Raw genomic sequence first — 17,165 nt, 5'->3', positions numbered from 1 at the left:
TTAGCAAATTGCCATAGAAAGGATGGCCCTCCCAGTGTCTAGCTTGAAGCTGCAGCTTGATCCACATGCCTCTCACTCACTAGCCACACTTCTCATGCCTGACCTTCCAGGGGTGGGCAGACTCAGAACTGGTGGTACGTGCAGCCCAGATCACACCAAGAGACCCTATCATCAGTGTATCTGCAGCCCTGAAGTGATCCCCACCTCTATTCAATGATATTTACAAAGTTGGAGGGGAGACTGTGATTTATTTGTCTTTCTTCCATGTCTTTTCTAGAATAACCAACCATCTCTCTTCTAGCAAATGCTTTGCCTCCTGCTGGCTCCTCAGGCCCTGGGAGGCTGGCAGGATCTGTCTGGGCAGATCTCAATGTCTTGTTTCAGTTCTGCACCTGGACTGAGCCCTTGCGGGGGTTGTTTCACATGGGGGACTTCAATCCTCCCCCAGCAGCAGCACTGTGGGGTGAGGTTTCAGGAGGGTTGAGTTACTTACTCAACAATGTACAGCCAGGAAGTGGGAGAGCCTGAATCTGAGCCCGGTACTCTCCCTGACTGCTATCACCTGTTGACTTCTGTTACTGCTCTAAATGCCCGCATTCACTATGGTGAATGGTCATCTCCATTCACAGATGATAAAACTGAGGCTCAGAAAGGAAAACTAACTGACCCCCCAGTCACCCAGCAGTAAATGGATTTGCTGGCATTCAAAGTCAGGAAGTCTGGTCTCCAAAACCTCCACTCTAGACGACTAAGCTTCCACTGCCTGGCAAGTCCACCCTCTGTGGGCTTCCACATGCTGCCCAGTGTTGTCCATCTGATGCTAGAATTGCCTCTTCAAGAACCTGTGCTGACCTTGACCTCACCTGGAGTTCATCGCGTTCGAGACTGCTTTCCCACCATGAGTTTGTCACTCAGCACAGCTCAGTGGCTCACTGAGGTTATTTAACTTAGACTCCAGGGCAGGACTTGAACACAGGTCTATCTGGTTCTATTTTTTTTTTTTTTTAATAATATGGAACGCTTCACGAATTTGCGTGTCATCCTTGTGCAGGGGCCATGCTAATCTTCTCTGTATTGTTCCAATTTTAGTATATGTGCTGCCGAAGTGAGCACGGTCTATCTGGTTCTAAAGCAAATTAGTCCTCCTCTCCCTGAGCTATGGTGCCCCTCAAAACAATCATAAAACCTACCAACGAGGCAGAGAGGCCAGGCAAGATGCTGCGGTGGGGGCAGACAAGTGCCGCAGGCCGTCATGAGCCCAACAACCTGGGGGTGGGTTGAGAAGGGGCTTCATCCTGATGGCTGGCTGGATGGACTCTGGGAGGCCAGAAGGAGGGGAGGTCCAGCAGGTGCCCAGGCAGAGGTGAGAAGGTGAGATGGAGGAGCCATGAAAATACAAGTAGATGAGGGGGAAGGGGAGAGGGGTGATGAGGAGGAGCTGACCTAGGAAGGATGGTCCCAGACACATGGGGACTTTATCATCAAGCTGACCTTGGGCTTGAACTCAGCTCTGCCACTTCTCACGGATTCTGCATTTGCTTAACCTCTCTGGGCTTCAGTCTCCTGTCTGTGAAGGGAAAATCGTACCTCCTTGGGTTGCTATAAACCACTATAATGATTTTTTATTATACTTTTTTAATATATATATATATTTGGCTCAGTGGTAAAGAATCTGCCTGTCATTGCAGGAGACATGGATTCGATCCCTGGGTAGGGAAGATCCCTTGGAGAAGGAAATGGCAACCTACTCCAGTGTTCTTGCCTGAGAAACGCTATGGACAAAGGAGCCTTGTGAGCTACAGTCTTGGGGTCACAAAAAAGTTGGACATGATTTAGTGACTGAACAACAACAAAAATATATATTTGTATGCTTTCACAATAAAATAATAGTGGTATTCAGTGTTTTAATTGTTATGATATCATATTATAAGCATAATTTTACATCCAGCTTAACCCCAAATTAATTGTTAAAGATATATCCATAATAAATGAATGAATGAGCTAATTTAAGAACCAACCTATGGTGATAAAGGTTTCTCCAAGGATAGTGGACACTCCAATCCCTGGGGAGGGGTTCAAGCACAGGCCAGGTCATCTTTTCATGGCTCCTCCATCCTCTGGGTCCTTCTTACCTCCACCTGGGTACCTGTCAATCCCTCCCTCCCTCTGACCTCTTGTAGTCTGTCCATCAGATGTGATGTCTCCTGAAACCCTCTCCAGTTTTCAGGCTCACAGATGCTGGTGGGGAAGTGGCTGCTTCACAAAAGGTAACTAAGAATAATAATAACAATGCAGCTTGACAGTTATGCTACAAGTTAAGGAAGAACATACAATTATGACACCCTGACTACTCCCTCCCACTCTTCCAAAAATTAATCTTGCCTTTAAAGAGCTCCATTTCCCCAGAGTAAGAGCCACTTTATTAGAGAAGGCCCTTCCCCACAAAGATAGAACAAACAGACCAATAAAACTCCCCTGGTTTCAGCATTGCTTTGGAAATCAATGCACTATGATTGTGAATCCAACCTCTGTTGGCAGCTGCCTAATTTTAGCTGGATCTTTGCAGGCTTCTCACTGGGCTCATCCGCCCCCATGGACCAGCAGTACTGTTCCCAGAGCTTCATTGATCTTTTGGCTAAAGTGTCCTAATGAAATACAAATCTGTTGTCACTTAAAAAGCCATCTGTCATGGTGGCACACAAGAAATGCTACCAGGAGAACAATAACCATAATTTCATTTTAAGACCCAGCCTTCCTCCCCCTTTTCCTGCCAGAAAAAAAAAACTCGATATCTTTTACTGTTTCACTTTGTCACAGAGCACTAAGAGGAAAGCCATCGATAGGGTGTTAAAGATATTTCCAATCATGTGTGAACTTCCTTTTAAAGGGCCTTTGGTCTCCTTGAGTGAGTTAGCCCCTATTTGCCTGAGAGGAGTTAGCCAATACTTATTCGGTATTTCTGTTCTGGGGTACTCTGCCTGGGTAAGTGGCTAAGGAGGTCACAGGTGTGCAGGGTTCTCAAAAGCTCTGTGGTCCAGGGATGTGTAAATAGGTATCAGGCATTCCTGGATGGAATGGTCAGAATGGCAAAGCCCATCATTGTCCTGCAGCCCAGAGCCCAGGCAGTGGGAATTTCCAGGAGAGGGAGAAGGAAGGTCTGCTGCTTGCAAGGGGAGAGTGGGCACATGTTTTCCTGGCAGGACTGGATCATCACGTCTGACCCTTTGAGTGTCCAGCTGCCTCATCCTTCTAAGTGAGACTTTGAGACACAGGAGGAAAAACTGACTCCTCCCAATGTCACCCAGCAAATTGATGACAGTTAGAGGAATTGCCTTACTGACATTTCCTCTGGTCAGCTCCTTAGGGGGAGATGCACACGGGGCATCAAATACTGGGGATACAAATGTCCCTGCAGTCTGTATCTTACAGGCCTCAAAGTCTGGACTTATGTTGAAAGGTACTTGTTGACTTAAAAAATATTCACAACCTAAAAGTTGAGAGTTGTATTTTATTTGGTGGGATTTTTCAGCACTTCAAGCTTGGGAGATAGCATCTCAAGTGACTCTGAGAGAACTGCTTCAAGGAGGGTGGGGAGGAGCCAGGTTATATAGAAGTTTTGCAACAAAGGGCAGGTAGTCTGAACATCAAAAGATTGTTATTAATTAAAGAAAACCAGATGTCCCAAGTTAAGAAATTTAGCACTTTTCCATGGATGGTAAGAGTCTGGGCTCACTGAAATCATTCCTTTGATATGCACCTCAGTCATCTGAGGCTCCAATATTTTGGTCACCTGAAGTGAAGAGCCAACTCACTGGAAAAGACCTGATGCTTAGAAAGATTGAAGGCAAAGGTAGAAGAGGACAATATATATGTGTAGAATAAATGAGGGAAGAGACAGAGGAGTTCGGGAGGGAGGAAACATCTGAGCAGAAGAACCAGGCAAGAGTAAGCCGGTTTAGATTAGGAAACAAGACAAGGAACAGAGCAGATTTAAGACAGGAGGAGAGATCATGGGCACAACAGAAAATGCCTATTAATAGATTTGCTGCTATTCAGTTGCTAAGTAGGGTCCGACTCTTTGCGATCCTGTGGACTGCTGCCCTGACCTTCACCATCTTCCAGAGTTTGCTTAAATTCATGTTTACTGAGTCAGTGATGTCATCCAATCATCTCATCTTCTGTTGCCCCCTTCTCCTTCTGCCCTCAATCTTTCCCAGCATCAGGGTCTTTTCCAAAGAGTCGGCTCTTCACATCAGGTGGCCAAAGTACTAAAGCTTCAGCTTTCACATCAGTCCTTCCAATGACTATTCAGGGTTGATTTCCTTTAGGGTTGACTGGTAATTAATTAATAGACTAAGCATCTGAATCTCTGCATTCAGATTCTGACTCTGCCACTTTCTGTGTGACTTTGGACAAATTATTTAGCTTCTCCTGGCCTCTGTTTTCCATAAACTAGAGATCATGTCTACCTTACAGGATTCTTGTGGAGTTGAAACAAACTATGCATTTGGTCCTACAATAGGAAATAATTGATATTTGACTATTTTAACCTGCAAATGCTACAGGAACCTAAGCCCAGGTGAACAAGATCCCAGAATGCCCAGCCCTGACTGGCCCCTCCACAGATGATGTCCCTTAAATGTGTAAGGGTTATGGCTGTTTTGCATCACAAGCAAACATGTCCACTGTCCCTTGCTGGCCTGTTCCGAGCCTGGCATCCTCTCAGGCAGCATCAGAAAGCCTGTGGCTTGGGAAGCACAGAGAATTCCCCCTATGTTGCCACAAGGCTAGCATTGCAGATCAAGGCTTCCGGACTTTCACTTTCTGTAATTTTCCAGACAATCGAAGCCTTTTAACTGATAATTTGCCTCAAACCAGGTGAACCTGGGAACCAGAGTTCTAGAAGGCAGGCCTTGGCAAGGGTCGGGATGGACATGTGATTCTTTCCTGTGTCTGGAGCACCCAGGGTGCCTTTGAGGAGGTAGGGGTGGGGAGCAGGACAGCAGGACCCTGAAGGGGGAAGGGGGATGAGGTGTAGCTGTCAAGTGGTCTGTTTACTCCCATTCACCACAGGTTACCTTTAAATGAGATAAAATCATCCTTTAATCCCCTTTATCTCTGTTCAGTATGTCTAGAAAAGCACTACTTGACATTTTCGGTGAATGTAAATATGTAAGCATAAAAAGTACATGATACCCAGTGGAAACTTAGGATGGAGAAATGTGAGAGTATTACAGTGTGCGTCTTTCACGTCTTGAAAGTCGGACCAGGTGAGGTGAAGTGGGGGCCAATGCCCTGACTCCTGTGGGAAGTATGCCAGCATCCCTCTACAGGTTCCTGTTTGGGGAGTGAGTATGGGAGGGCTTGGCCCTTGTGTCCTCCTCACATCTGTACCCCCTGATGGGGAATGAGGCCCATACTTCCCTCACTTCACCTTACCTCATCTCCTTCGCCCCACCTCACTTCATCTCATCTCATCTCATCTCACCTCATCTCATCTCACTTACCTTACCTTCCTCACCTCACCTCACCTCTTTCACCCCACCTCACTTCAACTCACCTCATCTCCTCTCATCTCATCTCACTTACCTCACCTTCCTCACCACACCTTACCTCACCTCAACTCCTTCACTCATCTCACCTCATGTCACCTCATCTCATCTCATCTCACTTCCCTCACCTCCCTCACCTCACCTCTCTCTCTCACCTCATCTCATTTTATAAGGCAGCCTTGACTGCCTTTTCAGTCCCTGCTGCCTTCTGGTCACCTTGGCATCCTAAGCTGGCCTACAAAACAGCTCCCTTCAGCCCGAATAGCACACCTCTCCCTACACTTTGCTCCCTGCAGGGTCTCAGTCTCCACAAGCAGAGAGAGGCAGTTGCAGGCCGTGACTGAGCCATGGCTGCAGGGGCTGAGCAAGGTGAGTGGGACCTGCCGAGGGCTGCTTGACTGGAGCAGGGATGAGGCTGCCTGACCAGCTTCCTGTCTCATATGATGTCCCCATTACTCTGAGGCCCAGGGCCATGGACTGTCCACAGGACACATGCTGTTCACTTTAAATGTGGCATCCTGTGGACCGTGATCATCCCTGAAGGAGTATGTCCTGAAAGTGAATTTATGAAACCAAACACTCAAGAGGCACATCCCAGACTCTTCATCATGAATCTGAGTGACCGTGGGCCAAAGATTCCATCTGTCTGATCATAGGAGTAAACATCGAGGATAATGGGAGCCAGGGTATCATTGTTAGAGAAAAGAGTAACAATATGATCAAGGGGAAAACTATAATCAGCCCTTGTACAAAATCTGTTGTTTTTCCTCCTCTGAAAAATAGAGATGACCATAGGCCTCAGCTCCTAGGGTGGCTGTGTCCATACACACACACACACACACACACACACATCAACCATTTATCTTTACCATTTTATTGTTATTACTATGGATACCTGCAGTGTGAAAACACCCCATGAATAGCAGAGCCAACAGGCCCACTTCTGACCTTGACCTTCCTCTTATACCACTGGGAACCCACATGAATTTTTTCCTCTTGATCTTTTATCATCACTGAAGTCAACTCTGGGCTACGAATTTATGAATATTAATAGGACAGACATGCCATTCCTAATCTTGTTGACATTTTCAAATGGTTCAGTAAAACATTGTTCACAGATGCATGAAAGATAAAATTCATGTCTGATTCATGACAAATTATGAGTTCCTGAGTTCTACTGTTCCTCTCATACTTATTGGTTCATTTAATAATAATATAAGTATTATGAACTGCCATGGGCACTATACTAGGGGTTGGGGATAACTAACATTCATTCATTCATCCATTAAATGAAAATTATTAAATGCTACCACAATCAGGGAACAATTACCCCAGTGGGGTAGGGGGTCATACTGGGAGACAGAGGGGTGAGGTGGGGTCTCACATCAGGGGGAATGTGGAGTCGTGCAGCTAAGGCTATGTTGAAAGATTGATTTCAGACTGGGAGATAATGAGGACCAGGTTTCTCACTTTTGGAGAAAAGAGTTAGGGATATGGGAAGGGGGAAAACCATCATTCCCACTGACAAAATTCTGCAATGCAGAACCAGGGGTGGGACAGTGAAAACACTTCAGATAGTTGGTTTTGTCACAGAGGTACCTGGGTTAAAAGGAAGCGATAAGCTGTGGGAGGCGTGGCCTTGGCCCACCCGCCATTGTGGCCACTCTCCCCCTGGGCTACAGCTGTGCCCTGGGCAGCCCTGTGGTCAGGTCCTGGTTTCTCACCATGGGCTCTGCCAGTCCACAGAACTCTGCTCCTGCCTGGGAGGGTGCAGTGGGCTCACTTGGCCTCCTCATGTCCCCAGAGGAACCCCTTAGGCCTCCACCCTAGTGTCCTGGGGCCCCTCCTCCCGCAGGTGCCTTGGGAACAGACTGGGAGGAGGTTCAGAGTGAAGGGCATGTATTAGGAAGCTGGAGTGGCAAGTTCTTCCAGGGAGGCGGGGGGCACACATCTGGGTGGTGCATCGCAGTGTCCCCATAGCTCCTGCTCCCACCACTCCAAGTGGTCCCTCTTGTGGAGAAGAAGTGCTACAGCCCTGCCCTCCACAGGCACACACCAAGGACTAGCTGGGGTGGAGGTTAGGCGGCGCAGCAGAAAACCAGGACTCAGGCCCCACGCTGACCTCTCCTGGGCCATTTCACTCCTGAGCTCCCTGGGGTCTGCTGAGGCCTCTCTCTGGGCTGAATCAGACACCAGCTTTCCCATCAGTCCTGCTTTCTTCCCTCCTACCCCCAACTGTTGATCCCAGGGGTGCACTTCCTAGGTATCCTCTATCTAGCTCCCCCAAGAGCAACAGCTTACATCGCTACAATAGAACATCAAAACCCCAAAATGAAAACAAAACCAAAAAACACTGGCATGATACTGCTAACTAGACTACAGACCTTACTCTGATTTCATCAGTTTCTGTATGCACTCATTTGTGTGTGCACGCATTGTGTATATAAAATGCTATGCTTTGATGTTTCGAAAGAACAGCATGTATATTATCTATGGTGAAACAGATCACCAGCCCAGGTGGGATGCATGGGACAAGTGCTCGTGCCTGGTGCATTGGGAGGACCCAGAGGAATCGGGTGGAGGTGGGGGGGTGGGAGGGGGGATCAGGATGGGGAATACGTGTAACTCTATGGCTGATTCATGTCAATGTATGACAAAACCCACTGAAATGTTGTGAAGTAATTAGCCTCCAACTAATAAAAAAAAAAAGAAAAAGAAAAAGAAAAAAAAATGCTATGCAGTTTTATCATATATACAGATCCATATGATCGCCACCTATATAAAGAAAGTTTAGCACCAAAGAATTCATGCTTTTGAACTGTGGTGTTGGAGAAGACTCTTGAGAGTCCCTTGGACTGCAAGGAGATCCAACCAGTCCATCCTACAGGAGATCAGTCCTGAGTGTTCATTGGAAGGACTGATGCTGAAGCTGAAACTCCAATACTTTGGCCACCTGATGTGAAGAGTTGACTCATTGGAAAAGACTCTGATGCTGGGAAAGATTAAAGGCAGGAGGAGAAGGGGACAACAGAGGATGAGATGGTTCGATGGCATTACCGACTCAATGGAGATGAATTTGAGTAAACTCCGGGAGTTGGTGATGGACAGGGAGGCCTGGCACGCTGCAGTCCATGGGGTCGCGAAGAGTCGGACACAAGTGAGTGACTGAACTGAACCAAACTGATAATTGCCACCATGGCCATTACAAAACTCTTATGCCATCATAAAGGAACGTTCTCATGCTATTTATCCTTATTTTTTTAAATAAAACATTTCAAGTGCAACTGAACCCTGAGCCCAACCCCATTCTCCATCTCCATTCAGAGAGGGGACCACCATTTCTAAAGTATCATATGTGCATGTCTCCAAGAGAGAATCCCCATGGACAGAGGAGCCTGGCGGGCTACAGTCCATAGGGTCACAAACAGTTGGACATGACTGAAGTGACTTGGCATGCCAAAAGAGCTAATATTTGGCAAGTGCTTGCTGCACATCGAAGTTCCATTCTAAGCTGTTTCCATGCAGCAATATGTTCCCTACTCACCATAACCCAGGCATTGTTTTCCCCAGTGAGGATGCTGAGGAACAAGGAGATTAAGACAATTTACACAAGGACCAGAGTGCTGATACTGGGACTTGAACCTGCCTTCACAGCCACTATTCTATACTGATACTTACATGCCTTCTTGCCACAGATGTCGTCTACTCAACAAGATGTCTAGGAGAGCCACACAGTTTGGTATCTGCAGACAGAATTAATTAATGTTAACCACTCTATAGTTTTCCCTTTTATGATTACACTACAATTTATGTAGCCATATAGACGCCAAAGCCTTCGACTGTGTGGATCACAATAAACTGTGGAAAATTCTGAAAGAGATGGGAATACCAGACCACCTGACCTGCCTCTTGAGAAACCTATATGCAGGTCAGGAAGCAACAGTTAGAACTGGACATGGAACAACAGACTGGTTCCAAATAGGAAAAGGAGTACCTCAAGGCTGTATATTGTCACCCTGCTTATTTAACTTCTATGCAGAATACATCATAAGAAACGCTGGGCTGGAAGAAGCACAAGCTGGAATCAAGATTGCCGGGAGAAATATCAATAACCTCAGATATGCAGATGACACCACCCTTATGGCAGAGAGTGAAGAGGAACTAAAAAGCCTCTTGATGAAAGTGAAAGAGGAGAGTGAAAAAGTTGGCTTAAAGCTTAACATTCAGAAAACTAACATCATGGCATCTGGTCCCATCACCTCATGGGAAATAGATGGGAAGACAGTGGAAACAGTGTCAGACTTTATTTTTGGGGGGCCTCCAAAATCACTGCAGATGGTGACTGCAGCCATGAAATTAAAAGATGCTTACTCCTCGGAAGGAAAGTTATGACCAACCTAGATAGCATATTAAAAAGCAGAGACATTATTTTGCCAACAAAGGTCCATCTGGTGAAGGCTATGGTTTTTCCAGTGGTCAAGTATGGATGTGAGAATTGGACTGTAAAGAAAGCTGAGCGCTGAAAAATTGATGCTTTTCAACTGTGGTGTTGGAGAAGACTCTTGAGAGTCTGTTGGACTGCAAGGAGATCCAACCAGTCCATCCTAAAGGAGATCAGTCCTGGGTGTTCATTGGAAGGACTGATGCTGAAGCTGAAACTCCAGTACTTTGGCCACCTCATGCGAAGAGTTGACTCATTGGAAAAGACCCTGATGCTGGGAGGGATTGGGGGCAGGAGGAGAAGGGGATGACAGAGGATGAGATGGCTGAATGGCATCACCAACTCGATGGGCATGAGTTTGAGTAAACTCCGGGAGCTGGTGATGGACAGGGAGGCCTGGCGTGCTGTGATTCGTGGGGTTGCAAAGAGTTGGACAGGACTGAGCACTGAACTGAACTGAACTGAACTGATTCCTAGTGGTGGATATTTAGAATGTTACATTGTCTCAAGCAATGGCCAGGAACCTCCTTTGCCAGTCTGCTTGTGTACACATACCTGAGCTTCTCTGGGGTTCATTCCTACATGTGGAACTACTGAGTCTTGGAGTAGGAGTGTCTTCAACTTTGGAGGACATTGCCAAGTCTCACAGTGTTTGTAGTAATTTATACTTCCATTTGCCAGGCTTAAGAGTGTGGAAGGACATATCCCTATTATTTTAATTTGCATTGCTTTGATTTCTAGTGAAACTGGGTTTATCTTTTGATTACTGGTCAAGTACTTTGGTTTGCTCTGTGTACGCTTTTCTATTGGGTAGCTTGTCATGTTCTTATTATTAGCAAGAAATTTTATATTCTGGATGATAATTCTTAATTGGTAATATGCATGGCAAATATCTTCTTCCACGCTGTCCTGCCTTTTTTTTTTCAACTTCCACTAAAGTGTCTTTTACTACAGACAAGTTTTTAATTTTATTTTTTTATTGTATTAGATTCTATCAGTCTCTTCCATTATGGTTTGGGCTTCTGCATATTTTGTTTAAGGAAGTATTTCACCTTTACGGTCATAAGGATACTTTTTCAACTTTTTTCTAATTATTTTTAAGTTTTATCTTTTGTGGTTTTCATAGTAAAGTTTTACTTTGTACAGTCACCTTTCCTGTAAGACATAAATATCTCCTCCTACATGAAGCCACTTTCCTGGCACTATTTACCCTACCATCTATCTTTCGTCTTGTTTGTAACACCTCCTCTACTGTATACGGAGTTTCTGCATACATCTTGGTCTGTTTCTGGTCCCTCCACTGGCCTCTTTACTTTCCACTACACCAAACCTGCAGGGTCTGAAACACGAGAGCTTTACCATAAACCTTGGTGTTGAGGAGGGTGGGTTGTCCTGTTCTTCAAAATTATTCCCCACATGAGCTTTTGAATCAGCCAGTCAGTTTTACCTGATGCTCTGTTAGGATTTTAATAATTGCAATTACATCAGATTCATAGATTCTCTTGGGGGATAATTGACATCTTAAGACTATTGGCCCTTTCTGTCTACCAGCATGTTATATCTCTCCCTTTATTCAGCTTTTCTTTTATGTCCTTCAATTACATTCTGTAATTTTCTCCTTAAAGGTCTTGCACATAGTTTCATAGATTTATTCCTCAGTACCTTCTACCGTTTATTGGAATATTGGGCTGAGGTATGACTCCTGATGGAGTTCAGTCATTTATGAACCTCGGGATCCTAGTTAAGTTCCTTAAATGGTGCAATTCTCAGCTTCCTCGTAAATAAATATACCTCCATCATAGAGTAGATGTGAAGAGTGAATGAAACCAAGAATGTCATGCCCTTAGAACATCATAAATATCCGATAAATGTTAGCTCATCCTGGTGTTGGCACGCATTTGGAGTTATGTCTCCGAATATGTGTACTTGTACATCCTTGATTGTGCGGAGAATGTGGTCCCCAGGCAGAAACAGTCGGATGTGACAGCTTCTGACCTGTAAGGAATTGGCAGATAGCGTTCTCCTCCCTCCAAAACAAAGAGCACCAAAGAAAGCACTTTTAAAACACATGGTAATGTACATGTTTTGATGCTATTCTCTCAAGTCATCTCACCCTCTCCTCCCGCTGAGTCCAAAAGTCTGTTCTTTACATGTGTCTCTTTTGGTGTCCTGCAGCATCACAATATTGTAAAGTAATTATTCTCCAATTAAAATAAATAAATAAATTTAAAAAATAACAAGACAAAACACATGGTAAAACCATTGCTTTTATTGAATTCCCAATTAAGTTACAATTCAAAATTATTCTAGCTGGGAATTCCCTGGCAGCCCAATGGTTAGGATTCCATGCTTTCACTGCCATGGGCCTAGGTTTGATCTTTGGTCCGGGAACTAAGATCCCACAAGTGGAGTGGTGTGAAAGTATATATTCTAGTTAACTTACCAGAAAACCAACTAAAAGAGAAAATTATTATAAAGATTTTTTTTTTCTGTTTAAAATTTAGTGCAATTTATCACTATAGTTGTTCTTCTAGCCCTTTTCAGAGCAAAATGCTTAAACTGGATTCATTTCTTTTAAAGTTCTGTTTTTATAATATAGTACATGCTTTATTATAAACATTTCAAATATTAGGGGGAAATTACAAAGAAACAGAAATTTCCCTAAGTTGTATCACTGAAATAGAACCATTGCTAACATTTTTGTCAATATCATTTTTATATTTCTTGATACCAACAAAGGGCTTCTGGACCTGTGCCCACTTTCTGTGTTTTCTCTACAAGATATTGTAGATGTCTTTCCACTAATAGTTTGCAGAATTATGTCATATCATTGCATTATATTTCATTTTATAAATTTTAACTAATTTAACAAATCAATTCCCTTTTAATGGCTATTTGATCTTCTGAAATAAACCACTCTCCAGTGAACCACCACAGCGCCTCTTTTTCTGTGAGTTTATACGACTGCTTCCATCAATAGAGTCCTCGGAAGTGAGATTATCAGGATAAAAGGCACACTTATTTTGAATTTTGACACTTTTTGCCAAACTGTCTTTCCAGAAAGGTTGAATCAATTAGCACTGCCATCACAGGGGCATGAAGGTGTCCATTTTCCAATGAGCTAAGAGGGTTTGTCAATTTTCTTAATCTTTACCTATCGGGTGAGTGGAAAACAAACCTCTCTTTCCGCATGCATTTCTTTGATCCATAGAGAACTTAAACATCTTTTCATCTGTTTATTGGCTCTTTGAGTCTTCTTTTGTGGATTGTCTCTCTGGGTAATGAGCAGGTTCGTTGTTTATAAGTTCTCCATGTCTTAACTTTGTGTATAATATAGGGTAACAGCCCCTTAGGGCTTGGCAATGTGGCTTGCTTTGGTCAATGGGATATTAGCAGATGTTATCAGGCAAAGGTTTGCGTGTGGCTGAGCTTGCCATCTTGTGCTTCTGCTGACCACATGAAAATGTGATGCCTTGTTTGACCCACTGGTCACAGAGGAATGAGAGACCCGTGGAGTAGACTTGAGCTGAACCCATGATTTGCAGCCAAGCCTAACCCGGCTCAACCAAGACGGGCAGAGCCATAGCTGCCAAGGCTCAAATATGGGTGAAAATTAGTAAATGATTATTGTTGGAAGGCAAGTTTGGGTTGGTTTGTCATGTAGTAGTGTTATGGGAAAGATGATCTATATGCCTTCTCATTATCTTGCCATGTGACCTTACGCATGTTACGTTCTTCTCTGGGTCTCAGTTTCTTTAAAGGTGGCATGAAAGAGTTGACCACTGGGTAATTTCAAGAGTCTCTTCTAATGCTAAGAATCTGGGTTCCAAATTCCAAAACAGGGTTTGCTGGTGAGAAGGGAGGGAGGTGTTCTATAAAGAAAGTCCAACATAAACATGCAAAGAAAGCTACGCAGGTAAGGCAATAGGAAGGGGCTGGTTAATCCCACTGGAGAAGGTGGTCTGAGACATGCAGGTGGGGATGCATGGGGGTGGCTTGGCTGGGGAGGGTTGATGCATGAATTCTGGGTCCTGAGCTGCCTAGGAAGCTGTACTTATTTATCCTCCACTGCTTCTGAACATCTTGCAAATTGGTTTCTGAGCCCACCATGCTGCTGAAATTTTCTTCTCAGTTCTGATTCTCATCTCCACACCCTCTTAACCCTGCAACCTCCGAGAACTTGATGCCTCCTTCAGACTCTCTTCCCTGGTTCCTGTGCCCCCACACCCACCCATCTAGCCCTTGCCTTTCCATCTTTCCCTGAATCTACTCTGAAGATGACCCTCAAGGTTCTTTCCTCAGCTCCTTCTCTTCAGCCTAGTGATGAGTGGGATACCAGGATACAGACCTCAAGTGAGAAAGCTGGATACCAGGCAAAAGAGGTACGAGGAATCAGAAGCATCTTAATACTACCAAAGAGCAAGTGAGAGCTCAGGACAGACACTAAGGGACCCAGCACTGGACTCAAAGAACTATTATGTGTTACAATTCCACATCCACTCATAGCTCCAGAGCAGTCATTCCTACATCATAAATTCTGTGCTTGTGGCTGCAATAGATGGTCTGAGCAGGGTGGCCAAACCCCACAGGCCATTTTAAAGCAGAGGCGGGCAGCCTGCATCTCTTCTCTGCTCAGCACAGTGAAAAAAGTGAAAGTGTTAGTCACTCAGTTGTGTCTGATTCTTTGCGACCCCATGGACTATAACCCACCAGACTCCTCTGTCCATGGGATTCTGCAGGCAAGATTGCTGGAGTGGGTGGCCATTCCATTCTCCAGGGTATCTTTGCAACCCAGGGATTGAACCCAGGTCTCCAGCATTGCAGGCAGATTCTTTACCATCTGAGCCACCAGGCTCAGCCAGGGTGGTCTTCAAATGCTCTTTCTTCAGTAGACCTGTGCCCCCTTTTCCTCTCGCACGTGTCCCCTCTCACTGCTGGCCTCTCCCACTGTCCTGAATTCTTAGCTCACCCTGGACCCCCAGCTGCGGTTTGATGGATGCTCCACTGTTCATCTCGCAAACAGCCTATGCCTTGGATTGTGCTTTTGCTTGATGAGTTGTTTCTGCTGTTCTCCCAAGCCCCACTTGCCTGGGTATGCGAACCATCCCTAAACAAAGTCTTTACACACCTGTGCTCTTCCCGCGGGTAGCAGTCATGTCTTCCTTCCCAGCCCCAGGAAGACCTGAGCGGTCGTAATATACTAATGACAAGACACCCAGGATTTATCATCACTGTTGCCTCCCCTACAGACGTGATAGATGACTTCCAGTTAATGGGAGGCAGCACATTCAAGAAGGAGGACAAATTGGGAAGTAGGCATACCTGGCTCTTGAATTCTGACTCCATCATATGCTGGTCATGAACAACCTGTTGATGACATGCACACACACGTACAACAGTGTGCAGTGTGTAACACTTAACTCAATAAATCATAGTCCACCCTCCAGAGGAACTTTTATTTTTAATCATTTATCCTGCTTCTATTATTTTCATCAAATTATCTTCTTTTCTCGCCTGTAGCTGGCACAAAGGTAACTGGGGCTCTGGACTCCTAGCCCAGATCCTGCCACAAAGCAAGTGCCTGGGAAATGCAGCCTGATTGCAGTAGAACATGAAGGAGTTCTTTGAAAACTCTGTATGTTCTATTTGTCAGCAACATTATGTATACACCAGATCTCCTCGCTCTGTCTCCCTTGTCCCTCAACCTCGCTGTATTCATATTATGACTTTGTTCTCTTCCACTTTGACTTGAGTGATTTCCTGAAGCTGATTCTCCATTTCCCTGATAGAATCTCCAGTTATGATGGATCACCTTTGTGGTTGGTTTTTATGTGACATTCATCTCTGTAATGTTTTCATTTGTTTCATCTCTCTCCTAAGAGGTAGATCAGCTCATTTTTCTTCTCTCATTTTGTAACTTCCATGGATAATTCTTCTTTGAATCTTATACTTTTCTTTGAGTTTAATTTTGTTTTGTACTTGGTCTTCCTGCCCGTGGATCTTGGGTAATTCCTCTTAGGAGGCAAGTTCTTCCATCTTTTGCTCAAGCACTCATTTCCTCTTGTTAGCAGGAGGCACTTTCTGTGTGTGGGTCTTGAGATCCTTCTTGCTGGTCATGCCTCATCTCAGTGGGGTGGCCATTTGGTAGGGGGACTGGGTGGGGAAGCGAGCTGGGTAGTCCTTAAGTTCTATTTGGGTTCACCATTTCACTTTCAGAGCAAATACATTATTTCCTTTGCCCTGGGGCAGTGATCTTCCTCGGTTTTCAGGGTCAGCAGTTTGGTGTGCTCTTGGCAAAGCCCATTAAGGCTCTGTGAGCTGTGGCCCACATATCCCTCCGCTCCCTTCTTCACACCTCTTTCCCTTGGTCTGTCATAGCCTGGGGGCCAGGGGTGGAGAATGTCAACATTCTTGCCAGCTTGGTGTCTCCTCAGGTCATCAGCCCTGAGTTAGAGAACTCAGTCCCTTGTAACCTGCCCATCAACTCACCTGTCCTCTCTCCATCATCATCAGTCATTTTCAAACCTTTCAAGGACTGTGCACTTTAGATTTCATCTTATCTGCCCAGTGAACAGCAACTCCATCCTGAGAGTAGATTGGGTCCAAAGCCTCATGGTCTTCCCTCTCTACTCAAAACCCTCACTCAGCCCACCAGCAAACCCTGGTGGCTCCTCTCCTATCAATGATGGGTCCCGAGCCTGACCCCCTTCACCACCTGCATTGTAGTAACTCCATTCCTCACCTACATCAGTGCAACAGCCTCTCACCTGGTCTCCTTGCCTCCCCCTCCTCCTTGTGCTCTTTGCCACCCAACGGGCAGAGTGGGCCTGTGCAACTGTGAGATCTGGGCTCTGCTGCCCCTCCCCATTGCACTCACCACAAAACCTAAAGGTGTCCAGTGGCCCATGAGGTCCTCTTGGTCTGCACCCCCCACTTACCTCTGAAATCATCCTCCTGCTGTTTACCTGTTCTTTCTGTGGTTGCCCTGGTTGTTTCTTTTGCTTAGAACATTCTTCTCCAGAATCTGCCTGGCCTACCTCCTCACCTCCTTGGAGTATTTCATCCAATGTCACTGTATCAGTTTGCTAGGGCTGCATAATAGTGTTGCAAACTGGCTGGCTTAAACCACAGAACTTTACTGTCTCATACTTCTGAAGGTTATTGTGTGCTAA

At 45.2% G+C, this 17,165-nt stretch overlaps 1 non-coding gene across 1 annotated transcript; it reads right to left on the bottom strand.

Moving 5' to 3' along the window:
- Positions 1-1,006: 1,006 nt before the first annotated feature.
- LOC133061100 (U6 spliceosomal RNA) lies at positions 1,007-1,113 on the bottom strand. The gene has a single exon (XR_009693930.1). It is a non-coding gene; the product is annotated as a U6 spliceosomal RNA (small nuclear RNA).
- Between the last annotated feature and the right edge of the window lie 16,052 nt (positions 1,114-17,165).

The sequence above is a fragment of the Dama dama genome, chromosome 8 (genome assembly GCF_033118175.1).
Source record: "Dama dama isolate Ldn47 chromosome 8, ASM3311817v1, whole genome shotgun sequence".
NCBI classification, from domain to species: Eukaryota; Metazoa; Chordata; class Mammalia; order Artiodactyla; family Cervidae; genus Dama; species Dama dama.
The sequence above is the reverse complement of the archived record's forward strand: the minus strand, read 5'-3'. Positions and strand labels throughout refer to the sequence as shown.